Here is a 16,495-nt window from a genome sequence, read left to right as displayed (position 1 = left end):
ATACAACAGAAAGCAATCAGAGCCACCAACTTTCCAGCTGTAAGTGAGGGGAAGCGCTATGGACACCACATGAAAACATCTGCCCCGTGTGAGGTTCGAGCTCACAACCTGACATGCTGCTTACTGCACATCAGTCAGTCTGCAGCGCTTTTCCAATAAAGAGATTGTTCGAATCTCCATAAATGATGTTAGACAGTAAGTTGCAAGATTTTTCTGAAGGAGAGATGGTTCGAATCCCCATAACTTGTGTTTAACACCTTCCACACTCTGGAGTGATTGACCTTCCCAGTGGGCTTTCTGCAGCTAACACAGAGAGCAACCGGAGGCACTTGTGGCCAGCAACTTTCCAGCTGTAACTGAGGGTAAGCGCTATTGACCCTTTAATCAAAATCAATGCCCCGTGTGAGGGTTGAACTCACGACCTTCAGATTATGAGACTGACGCGCTGCCTACTGCGCCAACGAGGCCTGAAAAGCTTGAAAATACATGTATTGTGAGGGTAGACTCACTTTCCCACACTGATTCATTAGTCCTGCAGACTTTGCTAAAAGTAGTCCTTCAAATGACCTGTTGTTTAGACTAAAGGTTAAACACTCAACTCAAAAGTTTCTTCATCTGGCTTTTCTTCTCATTTTGAAAGTTTATGGAAAGTTGCAAAAGTGGTAGTTTCACGTTGGATAAACTAGATTGACTTGCCCCATGTCAGTCTATATATAGAGAAGGAGAGTCTGCAAAGGTGCTTTTGTCACACTGCATATTCTATTATGACAGTAACGGCAAAACCCAAGGAAAAGTTGTCTGACTTGACAAGTTTCAGCGGATAATAAGGAGAGCAGAAACTGAAAGACGACAAAGATCTGATTGCAACGCTTTTCTTAAAGAGAGATGGCGTGAATCCCCATTGATTGTGTTTGACACCAGATTACAAGGTTCTTCTACGAGAATATCTTTTTGAATCTCCATAACTTGTATTTGACACCTTCCACACTTAGGCGTGATTGAGCTTCCAAGTTGATTTTCTGCATCCACAACAGAAATCAACCGGAGCCACTTGTGCCCACCAACTTTCAAGCTGTGACTGAGGTGAGGTGCGATAGACACCACATCAAAACAACTACCCCGTGTGAGGGTCGAGCTCACGACCTTGAAATTATGCCACTGACACGCTGCCAACTGCGCATCAGTCAGATTGCAATGCTATTCTTAAAGAGAGATGGTTTGAATCCACATACATTGTGTTTGACACCAGGTTGAAAGGCTTTTCTGAGGGAGTGATGTTTTTCGAATCCCAATAACTTGTATTTGACACCTTCTACAGTTGAGAGTCATTGAGCTTCAGAGTGGGCTTTCTGCAGCCACAACAGAGAGCAACCAGAGCAACTTGTACCCACCAACTTTACAGCTGTAACTGAGGTGAAGTGCTATAGAGCCCCCATCAAAACATCTGCCCCGTGTGAGGGTCGAACTCTCGACCTTGGGATGATGCCACTGATACGGTGCCTACTCCACATCAGTCAGGTTAAAACACTTTTCTAAAAGAGAGATGGTTCGAATCCCCAAAATGTGTGTTTGACACCAGATTGCAAGGTCGAACTCACAACCTTGAGATTATGCCTACTGCACATCAGTTAGATTGAATCCCCATAACGTGTTTGACACCAGATTGGAAGGCTTTTTTAAGAGAGTGATGTTTCACATCCCCTTTACTTTTATTTGACAGCTTCCACAGTTTGGAGTGATAGACCTTCCGAATGGGCTTTCTGCAGCCACCACAGAAACAAATTTTGGCTGTACATTGACTGTAAATAAGTGAGATTGCAAGGCTTTTCTTCAAGAGAGATGGTTTGAATCCCCATAACTTGTGTTTGAGATTGGAAGGTTTTTCTAAGAGAGTGATGTTTCGAATCCCCATAACTTGTATTTGACACCTTCCACAGATTGGAGTGATTGAGCTTCCAAGTTGACGTTCTGTAGATACAACAGAAAGCAATCAGAGCCACTTGTGCCCACCAACTTTCCAGCTGTAAGTGAGGGGAAGCGCTATGGACACCACATCAAAACATCTGCCCCGTGTGAGGTTCGAGCTCACAACCTTGAGATTATGCCGCTGACATGCTGCTTGTGTCAAACACAATTACAAGTACAACGTTGTTTATCGTTGAAACTTGATTAGATATGAATAAATATGAAGGACAAAGCAGTCTTAACTTGGTTTGAGTTAAGGAATTCGTTTTATAGGAGAATTCGAATTCGTGCATAACTCGTAAAATAGAGCTTATTTTCGGATTCCTGAAGAATGAGTCTGGTTCTTTCTCATAATACAAAGTTTGTTGTTTATTGTTGAAACTTCATCAGAAGTGAAGAAATAAATGAATGCCTATCAACAAATGTGGGATCTAAACTCTAGTGCTTCCTCTAAAATAATTTCCTTTCTCAATTCAGAAATGTGTGTGTGTAAGTCACAACACCCGTGACACCAAAACGGCTTTCTTTTCTCTCTTTTCTCTACACTCTGCACTGTGAGCACACACACCAAATCAGAAAGGCTTTTTTCTCTCTTTTCTACATTATGGACTGTGGGGACACAAAACCGCTCTCTTTTTTTTTTTTTTTTGATTGTGTGCCAGGGCGTTGTCTCTCGTATTAGATTTTTCTCATCTCTGTTTGAACGTACACCCAGGTAAATATTCCTGTAGTCTTCTCATACCGACTATGGACCCATTCATTGTTTAACTTCACTATTTTGCAAATCCTAATTGAATATTACACATTGACATTGAACTTTACTGGATAAGCAGGTCTTCATTGCATTCAGCAGCCTATATGTGAGCATCTATGTGTAAGCTGTTCTTCTTTGCATTTATCAGCAGCAAGCAATTCTTCATTGCACATGCATATGAAAATAGTAAAACAATTCCAATGCGTTTGCGAAACCTTCTATATCAGGAGTGTCCAGGAGTGATGCTGGGAATAGAACCTCTTTCCCAGAATAGTTCAACCTTCATTACTCTGTCACACCGTAATGAAGTGCGGGCCCCGGTGCGGTCACAGAGTCGGGAGAACAAGAACTCTTAGTTCAAACAAAAGTTTATTGGATAACAGAAGATCTCACACAGAGGTAAAACGTGGCCTTGTGAGCAGGGAAGTCGGCCTGCAGAACCGGAACAAAAAACCAAGGTAATCCAAGAGCTGAAAATAATCCACAAAACATTAAAGGTCAGGATCCAGGTCGTGAACCAAACAGGCATAACAAATACATTAACACACGAGCAAAGCATGGCAGAGAAGACCAGATATTTAAACTAACGGGGCAATCAAAGGAAGATGGAACACAGGTGACTTAAGAACCAGGTGTCACAGCTGTGGCTGTGACAGTACCCCCCCTCCGACGACCGCCTTTAGGCGGCCCACCAGGCTTGTTAGGGTGGGCTCTGTAGAAGTCAGTGATGAGTGAGTGGTCCAGAATAAACCGACGTGGAACCCAAGAACGCTCCTCCTGCCCATAACCCTCCCAGTCAACCAAAATCTGGAAACCCCTGCCACGACGTCTGACATTCAGAATCTGACAAACGGAGTAAGCAGGATGGCCATCCACGACCAGGGGGGGAGGAGGAGATTCAGCTGGAGGGCCATGTGCACAAGAGGTGACTGGCTTTAAGAGGGAAACATGAAATGTGGGGTGTACCTTAAGGGAGTCTGGGAGCATAAGGCGCACAGCCGAGGGATTAATGATTCTGACCACTGGAAAAGGACCAATGAAACGAGGAGCCAGCTTTCGGGAGTCTACCTGCAAAGGCAGGTCCCTGGTGGATAACCACACCATCTGCCCAGGCTGATAATTAGGAGCGGGCGAACGCCGACGGTCCGCCAACCGTTGGTTCCTGGCAGCGGACCTAACTAAAGCAGCCCGAGCCTCCCGCCACACTCTGCGAACCCGTCGCAAGTGTTCCTGTATAGAAGGGACGGACACCTCATCCTCCTGGGAAAGGAACAAAGGGGGTTGAAAACCATACATTACCATGAATGGCGACATACCAGTAGCAGATGTGGAGAGACTGTTATGAGCATACTCCACCCAAGGCAGCTGAACACTCCAGGAGGACGGGTTACGTGCACACACACATCTTAAAGCGGCCTCCAGGTCCTGGTTGGCCCGTTCTGTCTGGCCGTTTGACTGAGGATGGTACCCAGACGATAAACTAATCCTTGCCCCAACGCTCCACAGAATGCTCGCCAAACCTTGGAAGAAAACCGGGGTCCCCGATCAGAAACTATGTCCATGGGGATACCATGGAGACGAAAAACATGGTGAACTAAGAGCTCAGCAGTTTCAAGAGCAGAAGGGAGCTTCGACAGTAGCACAAAATGCACAGCCTTAGAAAAACGATCAATAACAGTAAGGATGACAGAGTTACCTGCAAAAGGAGGCAGACCAGAGACAAAATCCACCGCGATGTGAGACCACGGCCTTGAGGGAAAGGGGAGAGGGTTCAGCAAGCCAGCGGGCCGTTGGTGCGAGGCCTTCCCTCGGGCAAAGACGGAGCAAGCTGCCACAAACTGATTGGTGTCACGAACCAGCGTGGGCCACCAGAACCGCTGTCGAATAAGCTTAAGTGTGCGTGCCGCCCTAGGATGGCAGGCCAATTTGGAGGAGTGCTCCCACTGCAGCACCTGAGATCTAACGTTCTCGGGAACGAACAAGCAGTTAGGTGGTCCAATCTCTGGACGGGGACAACGGGAAAGGGCCCTCTTAACCTGCTGCTCAACCTCCCAATGGACTGCCCCCACAAAACAGCTTGGAGGGAGCAAAGACTCAGAAGGATCAGTCAATGGCTGTCTCTCTGTCTGACGGGAAAGGGCATCAGGCTTTAAATTACGGGAACCTGGTCTGTAAGAGAGAGTAAAATTAAATCGGCTTAAAAAACGTGCCCATCTGGCCTGTCGAGAATTGAGACGTTTGGCTCGCTGAAGGTAGGCTAAATTCTTATGGTCCATCCAAACCACAAACGGAATTTCTGCCCCCTCCAGCCAGTGTCTCCACTCTTCTAATGCCAGAACGACTGCTAAAAGCTCTCGGTTACCCACGTCATAGTTGCGCTCAGCCGGAGACAGCCGGCGAGAAAAATAGGCGCAAGGATGAAACTTCTCTTCTGAGATCTGTGAAAGCCCGGCTCCCACACCACTGTCAGAGGCATCCACCTCCACCATGAACTGCTTAGAGGCATCAGGGTGGATGAGAACAGGCGCAGAAGAAAACAGTGCTTTAAGTTTTAAGAATGCCTGGGCAGCTTCAGAGGTCCAGGTAAAAGGGCTGGAGGTGGAGGTAAGTTGGGTGAGTGGTGCAGCTACCTTACTAAAATAAAAATTAGCAAAACCAAGGAAACGCTGAAGCTGCTTGCGGTTTTCAGGTACTGGCCACTCAACCACCGCCCTTACCTTGGCTGGATCAGAGCGAATCTGTCCCCTTTCTATGACAAAGCCCAAAAAGGAGACTGACTGGACATAGAATTCGCACTTCTCAGCCTTTACAAATAGTCTGTTCTCAAGTAACCTTTGGAGAACTAGTCTGACATGCTTGCAATGCTTGCAATGTTCCGTGATTGACCTTCCAAGTTGATTTTCTGCATCCACAACAGAAATCAACTGGAGCCACTTGTGCGCACCAACTTTCAAGCTGTGACTGAGGTGAGGTGCGATAGACACCACATCAAAACATCTACCCCGTGTGAGGGTCGAGCTCACAACCTTGAAATTATGCCACTGAAACGCTGCCAACTGCACATCAGTCAGATTGCAATGCTTTTCTTAAAGAGAGATGGTTTGAATCCACATAAATTGTGTTTGACACCAGGTTGAAAGGCTTTTCTGAGGGAGTGATGTTTTTCGAATCCCAATAACTTGTATTTGACACCTTCCACAGTTGAGAGTCATTGAGCTTCAGAGTGGGCTTTCTGCAGCCACAACAGAGAGCAACCAGAGCAACTTGTACCCACCAACTTTACAGCTGTAACTGAGGTGAAGTGCTATAGAGCCCCCATCAAAACATCTGCCCCGTGTGAGGGTCGAACTCACGACCTTGGGATGATGCCACTGATACGCTGCCTACTCCACATCAGTCAGGTTAAAACACTTTTCTAAAAGAGAGATGGTTCGAATCCCCAAAATGTGTGTTTGACACCAGATTGCAAGGTCGAACTCACGACCTTGAAATTATGCCTACTGCACATCAGTTAGATTGAATCCCCATAACTTGTGTTTGACACCAGATTGGAAGGCTTTTTTAAGAGAGTGATGTTTCGCATCCCCTTTACTTTTATTTGACAGCTTCCACAGTTTGGAGTGATAGACCTTCCGAATGGGCTTTCTGCAGCCACCACAGAGACAAATTTTGGCTGTACATTGACTGTAAATAAGTGAGATTGCAAGGCTTTTCTTCAAGAGAGATGGTTTGAATCCCCATAACTTGTGTTTGAGATTGGAAGGTTTTTCTAAGAGAGTGATGTTTCGAATCCCCATAACTTGTATTTGACACCTTCCACAGATTGTAGTGATTGAGCTTCCAAGTTGACGTTCTGTAGATACAACAGAAAGCAATCAGAGCCACCAACTTTCCAGCTGTAAGTGAGGGGAAGCGCTATGGACACCACATGAAAACATCTGCCCCGTGTGAGGTTCGAGCTCACAACCTGACATGCTGCTTACTGCACATCAGTCAGTCTGCAGCGCTTTTCCAATAAAGAGATTGTTCGAATCTCCATAAATGATGTTAGACAGTAAGTTGCAAGATTTTTCTGAAGGAGAGATGGTTCGAATCCCCATAACTTGTGTTTTACACCTTCCACACTCTGGAGTGATTGACCTTCCCAGTGGGCTTTCTGCAGCTAACACAGAGAGCAACCGGAGGCACTTGTGGCCAGCAACTTTCCAGCTGTAACTGAGGGTAAGCGCTATTGACCCTTTAATCAAAATCAATGCCCCGTGTGAGGGTTGAACTCACGACCTTCAGATTATGAGACTGACGCGCTGCCTACTGCGCCAACGAGGCCTGAAAAGCTTGAAAATACATGTATTGTGAGCCTAGACTCACTTTCCCACACTGATTCATTAGTCCTGCAGACTTTGCTAAAAGTAGTCCTTCAAATGACCTGTTGTTTAGACTAAAGGTTAAACACTCAACTCACAAGTTTCTTCATCTGGCTTTTCTTCTCATTTTGAAAGTTTATGGAAAGTTGCAAAAGTGGTAGTTTCACGTTGGATAAACTAGATTGACTTGCCCCATGTCAGTCTATATCAAGAGAAGGAGAGTCTGCAAAGGTGCTTTTGTCACACTGCATATTCTATTATGACAGTAACGGCAAAACCCAAGGAAAATTTGTCTGACTTGACAAGTTTCAGCGGATAATAAGGAGAGCAGAAACTGAAAGACGACAAAGATCTGATTGCAACGCTTTTCTTAAAGAGAGATGGCGTGAATCCCCATTGATTGTGTTTGACACCAGATTACAAGGTTCTTCTACGAGAATATCTTTTTGAATCTCCATAACTTGTATTTGACACCTTCCACACTTAGGCGTGATTGAGCTTCCAAGTTGATTTTCTGCATCCACAACAGAAATCAACCGGAGCCACTTGTGCGCACCAACTTTCAAGCTGTGACTGAGGTGAGGTGCGATAGACACCACATCAAAACATCTACCCCGTGTGAGGGTCGAGCTCACGACCTTGAAATTATGCCACTGAAACGCTGCCAACTGCACATCAGTCAGATTGCAATGCTTTTCTTAAAGAGAGGTGGTTTGAATCCACATAAATTGTGTTTGACACCAGGTTGAAAGGCTTTTCTGAGGGAGTGATGTTTTTCGAATCCCAATAACTTGTATTTGACACCTTCCACAGTTGAGAGTCATTGAGCTTCAGAGTGGGCTTTCTGCAGCCACAACAGAGAGCAACCAGAGCAACTTGTACCCACCAACTTTACAGCTGTAACTGAGGTGAAGTGCTATAGAGCCCCCATCAAAACATCTGCCCCGTGTGAGGGTCGAACTCCCGACCTTGGGATGATGCCACTGATACGCTGCCTACTCCACATCAGTCAGGTTAAAACACTTTTCTAAAAGAGAGATGGTTCGAATCCCCAAAATGTGTGTTTGACACCAGATTGCAAGGTCGAACTCACGACCTTGAAATTATGCCTACTGCACATCAGTTAGATTGAATCCCCATAACTTGTGTTTGACACCAGATTGGAAGGCTTTTTTAAGAGAGTGATGTTTCGCATCCCCTTTACTTTTATTTGACAGCTTCCACAGTTTGGAGTGATAGACCTTCCGAATGGGCTTTCTGCAGCCACCACAGAGACAAATTTTGGCTGTACATTGACTGTAAATAAGTGAGATTGCAAGGCTTTTCTTCAAGAGAGATGGTTTGAATCCCCATAACTTGTGTTTGAGATTGGAAGGTTTTTCTAAGAGAGTGATGTTTCGAATCCCAATAACTTGTATTTGACACCTTCCACAGATTGGAGTGATTGAGCTTCCAAGTTGACGTTCTGTAGATACAACAGAAAGCAATCAGAGCCACTTGTGCCCACCAACTTTCCAGCTGTAAGTGAGGGGAAGCGCTATGGACACCACATGAAAACATCTGCCCCGTGTGAGGTTCGAGCTCACAACCTGACATGCTGCTTACTGCACATCAGTCAGTCTGCAGCGCTTTTCCAATAAAGAGATTGTTCGAATCTCCATAAATGATGTTAGACAGTAAGTTGCAAGATTTTTCTGAAGGAGAGATGGTTCGAATCCCCATAACTTGTGTTTAAAACCTTCCACACTCTGGAGTGATTGACCTTCCCAGTGGGCTTTCTGCAGCTAACACAGAGAGCAACCGGAGGCACTTGTGGCCAGCAACTTTCCAGCTGTAACTGAGGGTAAGCGCTATTGACCCTTTAATCAAAATCAATGCCCTGTGTGAGGGTTGAACTCACGACCTTCAGATTATGAGACTGACGCGCTGCCTACTGCGCCAACGAGGCCTGAAAAGCTTGAAAATACATGTATTGTGAGCCTAGACTCACTTTCCCACACTGATTCATTAGTCCTGCAGACTTTGCTAAAAGTAGTCCTTCAAATGACCTGTTGTTTAGACTAAAGGTTAAACACTCAACTCACAAGTTTCTTCATCTGGCTTTTCTTCTCATTTTGAAAGTTTATGGAAAGTTGCAAAAGTGGTAGTTTCACGTTGGATAAACTAGATTGACTTGCCCCATGTCAGTCTATATATAGAGAAGGAGAGTCTGCAAAGGTGCTTTTGTCACACTGCATATTCTATTATGACAGTAACGGCAAAACCCAAGGAAAAGTTGTCTGACTTGACAAGTTTCAGCGGATAATAAGGAGAGCAGAAACTGAAAGACGACAAAGATCTGATTGCAACGCTTTTCTTAAAGAGAGATGGCGTGAATCCCCATTGATTGTGTTTGACACCAGATTACAAGGTTCTTCTACGAGAATATCTTTTTGAATCTCCATAACTTGTATTTGACACCTTCCACACTTAGGCGTGATTGAGCTTCCAAGTTGATTTTCTGCATCCACAACAGAAATCAACCGGAGCCACTTGTGCCCACCAACTTTCAAGCTGTGACTGAGGTGAGGTGCGATAGACACCACATCAAAACAACTACCCCGTGTGAGGGTCGAGCTCACGACCTTGAAATTATGCCACTGACACGCTGCCAACTGCGCATCAGTCAGATTGCAATGCTATTCTTAAAGAGAGATGGTTTGAATCCACATACATTGTGTTTGACACCAGGTTGAAAGGCTTTTCTGAGGGAGTGATGTTTTTCGAATCCCAATAACTTGTATTTGACACCTTCTACAGTTGAGAGTCATTGAGCTTCAGAGTGGGCTTTCTGCAGCCACAACAGAGAGCAACCAGAGCAACTTGTACCCACCAACTTTACAGCTGTAACTGAGGTGAAGTGCTATAGAGCCCCCATCAAAACATCTGCCCCGTGTGAGGGTCGAACTCTCGACCTTGGGATGATGCCACTGATACGGTGCCTACTCCACATCAGTCAGGTTAAAACACTTTTCTAAAAGAGAGATGGTTCGAATCCCCAAAATGTGTGTTTGACACCAGATTGCAAGGTCGAACTCACAACCTTGAGATTATGCCTACTGCACATCAGTTAGATTGAATCCCCATAACGTGTTTGACACCAGATTGGAAGGCTTTTTTAAGAGAGTGATGTTTCACATCCCCTTTACTTTTATTTGACAGCTTCCACAGTTTGGAGTGATAGACCTTCCGAATGGGCTTTCTGCAGCCACCACAGAAACAAATTTTGGCTGTACATTGACTGTAAATAAGTGAGATTGCAAGGCTTTTCTTCAAGAGAGATGGTTTGAATCCCCATAACTTGTGTTTGAGATTGGAAGGTTTTTCTAAGAGAGTGATGTTTCGAATCCCCATAACTTGTATTTGACACCTTCCACAGATTGGAGTGATTGAGCTTCCAAGTTGACGTTCTGTAGATACAACAGAAAGCAATCAGAGCCACTTGTGCCCACCAACTTTCCAGCTGTAAGTGAGGGGAAGCGCTATGGACACCACATCAAAACATCTGCCCCGTGTGAGGTTCGAGCTCACAACCTTGAGATTATGCCGCTGACATGCTGCTTGTGTCAAACACAATTACAAGTACAACGTTGTTTATCGTTGAAACTTGATTAGATATGAATAAATATGAAGGACAAAGCAGTCTTAACTTGGTTTGAGTTAAGGAATTCGTTTTATAGGAGAATTCGAATTCGTGCATAACTCGTAAAATAGAGCTTATTTTCGGATTCCTGAAGAATGAGTCTGGTTCTTTCTCATAATACAAAGTTTGTTGTTTATTGTTGAAACTTCATCAGAAGTGAAGAAATAAATGAATGCCTATCAACAAATGTGGGATCTAAACTCTAGTGCTTCCTCTAAAATAATTTCCTTTCTCAATTCAGAAATGTGTGTGTGTAAGTCACAACACCCGTGACACCAAAACGGCTTTCTTTTCTCTCTTTTCTCTACACTCTGCACTGTGAGCACACACACCAAATCAGAAAGGCTTTTTTCTCTCTTTTCTACATTATGGACTGTGGGGACACAAAACCGCTCTCTTTTTTTTTTTTTTTTGATTGTGTGCCAGGGCGTTGTCTCTCGTATTAGATTTTTCTCATCTCTGTTTGAACGTACACCCAGGTAAATATTCCTGTAGTCTTCTCATACCGACTATGGACCCATTCATTGTTTAACTTCACTATTTTGCAAATCCTAATTGAATATTACACATTGACATTGAACTTTACTGGATAAGCAGGTCTTCATTGCATTCAGCAGCCTATATGTGAGCATCTATGTGTAAGCTGTTCTTCTTTGCATTTATCAGCAGCAAGCAATTCTTCATTGCACATGCATATGAAAATAGTAAAACAATTCCAATGCGTTTGCGAAACCTTCTATATCAGGAGTGTCCAGGAGTGATGCTGGGAATAGAACCTCTTTCCCAGAATAGTTCAACCTTCATTACTCTGTCACACCGTAATGAAGTGCGGGCCCCGGTGCGGTCACAGAGTCGGGAGAACAAGAACTCTTAGTTCAAACAAAAGTTTATTGGATAACAGAAGATCTCACACAGAGGTAAAACGTGGCCTGGTGAGCAGGGAAGTCGGCCTGCAGAACCGGAACAAAAAACCAAGGTAATCCAAGAGCTGAAAATAATCCACAAAACATTAAAGGTCAGGATCCAGGTCGTGAACCAAACAGGCATAACAAATACATTAACACACGAGCAAAGCATGGCAGAGAAGACCAGATATTTAAACTAACGGGGCAATCAAAGGAAGATGGAACACAGGTGACTTAAGAACCAGGTGTCACAGCTGTGGCTGTGACAGTACCCCCCCTCCGACGACCGCCTTTAGGCGGCCCACCAGGCTTGTTAGGGTGGGCTCTGTAGAAGTCAGTGATGAGTGAGTGGTCCAGAATAAACCGACGTGGAACCCAAGAACGCTCCTCCTGCCCATAACCCTCCCAGTCAACCAAAATCTGGAAACCCCTGCCACGACGTCTGACATTCAGAATCTGACAAACGGAGTAAGCAGGATGGCCATCCACGACCAGGGGGGGAGGAGGAGATTCAGCTGGAGGGCCATGTGCACAAGAGGTGACTGGCTTTAAGAGGGAAACATGAAATGTGGGGTGTACCTTAAGGGAGTCTGGGAGCATAAGGCGCACAGCCGAGGGATTAATGATTCTGACCACTGGAAAAGGACCAATGAAACGAGGAGCCAGCTTTCGGGAGTCTACCTGCAAAGGCAGGTCCCTGGTGGATAACCACACCATCTGCCCAGGCTGATAATTAGGAGCGGGCGAACGCCGACGGTCCGCCAACCGTTGGTTCCTGGCAGCGGACCTAACTAAAGCAGCCCGAGCCTCCCGCCACACTCTGCGAACCCGTCGCAAGTGTTCCTGTATAGAAGGGACGGACACCTCATCCTCCTGGGAAAGGAACAAAGGGGGTTGAAAACCATACATTACCATGAATGGCGACATACCAGTAGCAGATGTGGAGAGACTGTTATGAGCATACTCCACCCAAGGCAGCTGAACACTCCAGGAGGACGGGTTACGTGCACACACACATCTTAAAGCGGCCTCCAGGTCCTGGTTGGCCCGTTCTGTCTGGCCGTTTGACTGAGGATGGTACCCAGACGATAAACTAATCCTTGCCCCAACGCTCCACAGAATGCTCGCCAAACCTTGGAAGAAAACCGGGGTCCCCGATCAGAAACTATGTCCATGGGGATACCATGGAGACGAAAAACATGGTGAACTAAGAGCTCAGCAGTTTCAAGAGCAGAAGGGAGCTTCGACAGTAGCACAAAATGCACAGCCTTAGAAAAACGATCAATAACAGTAAGGATGACAGAGTTACCTGCAAAAGGAGGCAGACCAGAGACAAAATCCACCGCGATGTGAGACCACGGCCTTGAGGGAAAGGGGAGAGGGTTCAGCAAGCCAGCGGGCCGTTGGTGCGAGGCCTTCCCTCGGGCAAAGACGGAGCAAGCTGCCACAAACTGATTGGTGTCACGAACCAGCGTGGGCCACCAGAACCGCTGTCGAATAAGCTTAAGTGTGCGTGCCGCCCTAGGATGGCAGGCCAATTTGGAGGAGTGCTCCCACTGCAGCACCTGAGATCTAACGTTCTCGGGAACGAACAAGCAGTTAGGTGGTCCAATCTCTGGACGGGGACAACGGGAAAGGGCCCTCTTAACCTGCTGCTCAACCTCCCAATGGACTGCCCCCACAAAACAGCTTGGAGGGAGCAAAGACTCAGAAGGATCAGTCAATGGCTGTCTCTCTGTCTGACGGGAAAGGGCATCAGGCTTTAAATTACGGGAACCTGGTCTGTAAGAGAGAGTAAAATTAAATCGGCTTAAAAAACGTGCCCATCTGGCCTGTCGAGAATTGAGACGTTTGGCTCGCTGAAGGTAGGCTAAATTCTTATGGTCCATCCAAACCACAAACGGAATTTCTGCCCCCTCCAGCCAGTGTCTCCACTCTTCTAATGCCAGAACGACTGCTAAAAGCTCTCGGTTACCCACGTCATAGTTGCGCTCAGCCGGAGACAGCCGGCGAGAAAAATAGGCGCAAGGATGAAACTTCTCTTCTGAGATCTGTGAAAGCCCGGCTCCCACACCACTGTCAGAGGCATCCACCTCCACCATGAACTGCTTAGAGGCATCAGGGTGGATGAGAACAGGCGCAGAAGAAAACAGTGCTTTAAGTTTTAAGAATGCCTGGGCAGCTTCAGAGGTCCAGGTAAAAGGGCTGGAGGTGGAGGTAAGTTGGGTGAGTGGTGCAGCTACCTTACTAAAATAAAAATTAGCAAAACCAAGGAAACGCTGAAGCTGCTTGCGGTTTTCAGGTACTGGCCACTCAACCACCGCCCTTACCTTGGCTGGATCAGAGCGAATCTGTCCCCTTTCTATGACAAAGCCCAAAAAGGAGACTGACTGGACATAGAATTCGCACTTCTCAGCCTTTACAAATAGTCTGTTCTCAAGTAACCTTTGGAGAACTAGTCTGACATGCTTGCAATGCTTGCAATGTTCCGTGATTGACCTTCCAAGTTGATTTTCTGCATCCACAACAGAAATCAACTGGAGCCACTTGTGCCCACCAACTTTCAAGCTGTGACTGAGGTGAGGTGCGATAGACACCACATCAAAACATCTACCCCGTGTGAGGGTCGAGCTCACGACCTTGAAATTATGCCACTGAAACGCTGCCAACTGCACATCAGTCAGATTGCAATGCTTTTCTTAAAGAGAGATGGTTTGAATCCACATAAATTGTGTTTGACACCAGGTTGAAAGGCTTTTCTGAGGGAGTGATGTTTTTCGAATCCCAATAACTTGTATTTGACACCTTCCACAGTTGAGAGTCATTGAGCTTCAGAGTGGGCTTTCTGCAGCCACAACAGAGAGCAACCAGAGCAACTTGTACCCACCAACTTTACAGCTGTAACTGAGGTGAAGTGCTATAGAGCCCCCATCAAAACATCTGCCCCGTGTGAGGGTCGAACTCACGACCTTGGGATGATGCCACTGATACGCTGCCTACTCCACATCAGTCAGGTTAAAACACTTTTCTAAAAGAGAGATGGTTCGAATCCCCAAAATGTGTGTTTGACACCAGATTGCAAGGTCGAACTCACGACCTTGAAATTATGCCTACTGCACATCAGTTAGATTGAATCCCCATAACTTGTGTTTGACACCAGATTGGAAGGCTTTTTTAAGAGAGTGATGTTTCGCATCCCCTTTACTTTTATTTGACAGCTTCCACAGTTTGGAGTGATAGACCTTCCGAATGGGCTTTCTGCAGCCACCACAGAGACAAATTTTGGCTGTACATTGACTGTAAATAAGTGAGATTGAAAGGCTTTTCTTCAAGAGAGATGGTTTGAATCCCCATAACTTGTGTTTGAGATTGGAAGGTTTTTCTAAGAGAGTGATGTTTCGAATCCCCATAACTTGTATTTGACACCTTCTACAGATTGTAGTGATTGAGCTTCCAAGTTGACGTTCTGTAGATACAACAGAAAGCAATCAGAGCCACCAACTTTCCAGCTGTAAGTGAGGGGAAGCGCTATGGACACCACATGAAAACATGTGCCCCGTGTGAGGTTCGAGCTCACAACCTGACATGCTGCTTACTGCACATCAGTCAGTCTGCAGCGCTTTTCCAATAAAGAGATTGTTCGAATCTCCATAAATGATGTTAGACAGTAAGTTGCAAGATTTTTCTGAAGGAGAGATGGTTCGAATCCCCATAACTTGTGTTTTACACCTTCCACACTCTGGAGTGATTGACCTTCCCAGTGGGCTTTCTGAAGCTAACACAGAGAGCAACCGGAGGCACTTGTGGCCAGCAACTTTCCAGCTGTAACTGAGGGTAAGCGCTATTGACCCTTTAATCAAAATCAATGCCCCGTGTGAGGGTTGAACTCACGACCTTCAGATTATGAGACTGACGCGCTGCCTACTGCGCCAACGAGGCCTGAAAAGCTTGAAAATACATGTATTGTGAGGGTAGACTCACTTTCCCACACTGATTCATTAGTCCTGCAGACTTTGCTAAAAGTAGTCCTTCAAATGACCTGTTGTTTAGACTAAAGGTTAAACACTCAACTCACAAGTTTCTTCATCTGGCTTTTCTTCTCATTTTGAAAGTTTATGGAAAGTTGCAAAAGTGGTAGTTTCACGTTGGATAAACTAGATTGACTTGCCCCATGTCAGTCTATATATAGAGAAGGAGAGTCTGCAAAGGTGCTTTTGTCACACTGCATATTCTATTATGACAGTAACGGCAAAACCCAAGGAAAAGTTGTCTGACTTGACAAGTTTCAGCGGATAATAAGGAGAGCAGAAACTGAAAGACGACAAAGATCTGATTGCAACGCTTTTCTTAAAGAGAGATGGCGTGAATCCCCATTGATTGTGTTTGACACCAGATTACAAGGTTCTTCTACGAGAATATCTTTTTGAATCTCCATAACTTGTATTTGACACCTTCCACACTTAGGCGTGATTGAGCTTCCAAGTTGATTTTCTGCATCCACAACAGAAATCAACCGGAGCCACTTGTGCCCACCAACTTTCAAGCTGTGACTGAGGTGAGGTGCGATAGACACCACATCAAAACAACTACCCCGTGTGAGGGTCGAGCTCACGACCTTGAAATTATGCCACTGACACGCTGCCAACTGCGCATCAGTCAGATTGCAATGCTATTCTTAAAGAGAGATGGTTTGAATCCACATACATTGTGTTTGACACCAGGTTGAAAGGCTTTTCTGAGGGAGTGATGTTTTTCGAATCCCAATAACTTGTATTTGACACCTTCTACAGTTGAGAGTCATTGAGCTTCAGAGTGGGCTTTCTGC

The 16,495-nt window shown here is 45.5% G+C and overlaps 4 non-coding genes across 4 annotated transcripts; all 4 read right to left on the bottom strand.

Annotated features, from left to right (window-relative positions):
* Window positions 1–394: 394 nt before the first annotated feature.
* trnam-cau (transfer RNA methionine (anticodon CAU)) lies at window positions 395–467 on the bottom strand. The gene has a single exon. It is a non-coding gene; the product is annotated as a tRNA-Met (tRNA).
* A 6,505-nt stretch (window positions 468–6,972) lies between these two features.
* On the bottom strand, window positions 6,973–7,045 carry trnam-cau (transfer RNA methionine (anticodon CAU)). Its single transcript has one exon. It is a non-coding gene; the product is annotated as a tRNA-Met (tRNA).
* A 1,913-nt stretch (window positions 7,046–8,958) lies between these two features.
* Window positions 8,959–9,031, bottom strand: trnam-cau (transfer RNA methionine (anticodon CAU)). Its single transcript has one exon. It is a non-coding gene; the product is annotated as a tRNA-Met (tRNA).
* A 6,505-nt stretch (window positions 9,032–15,536) lies between these two features.
* trnam-cau (transfer RNA methionine (anticodon CAU)) lies at window positions 15,537–15,609 on the bottom strand. Its single transcript has one exon. It is a non-coding gene; the product is annotated as a tRNA-Met (tRNA).
* Between the last annotated feature and the right edge of the window lie 886 nt (window positions 15,610–16,495).

Source organism: Leuresthes tenuis, unplaced genomic scaffold (genome assembly GCF_036924035.1).
Source record: "Leuresthes tenuis unplaced genomic scaffold, fLeuTen1.0.hap1 SCAF_21, whole genome shotgun sequence".
NCBI lineage: Eukaryota > Metazoa > Chordata > Actinopteri > Atheriniformes > Atherinopsidae > Leuresthes > Leuresthes tenuis.
This window is presented reverse-complemented; position numbering and strand designations above follow the sequence as displayed.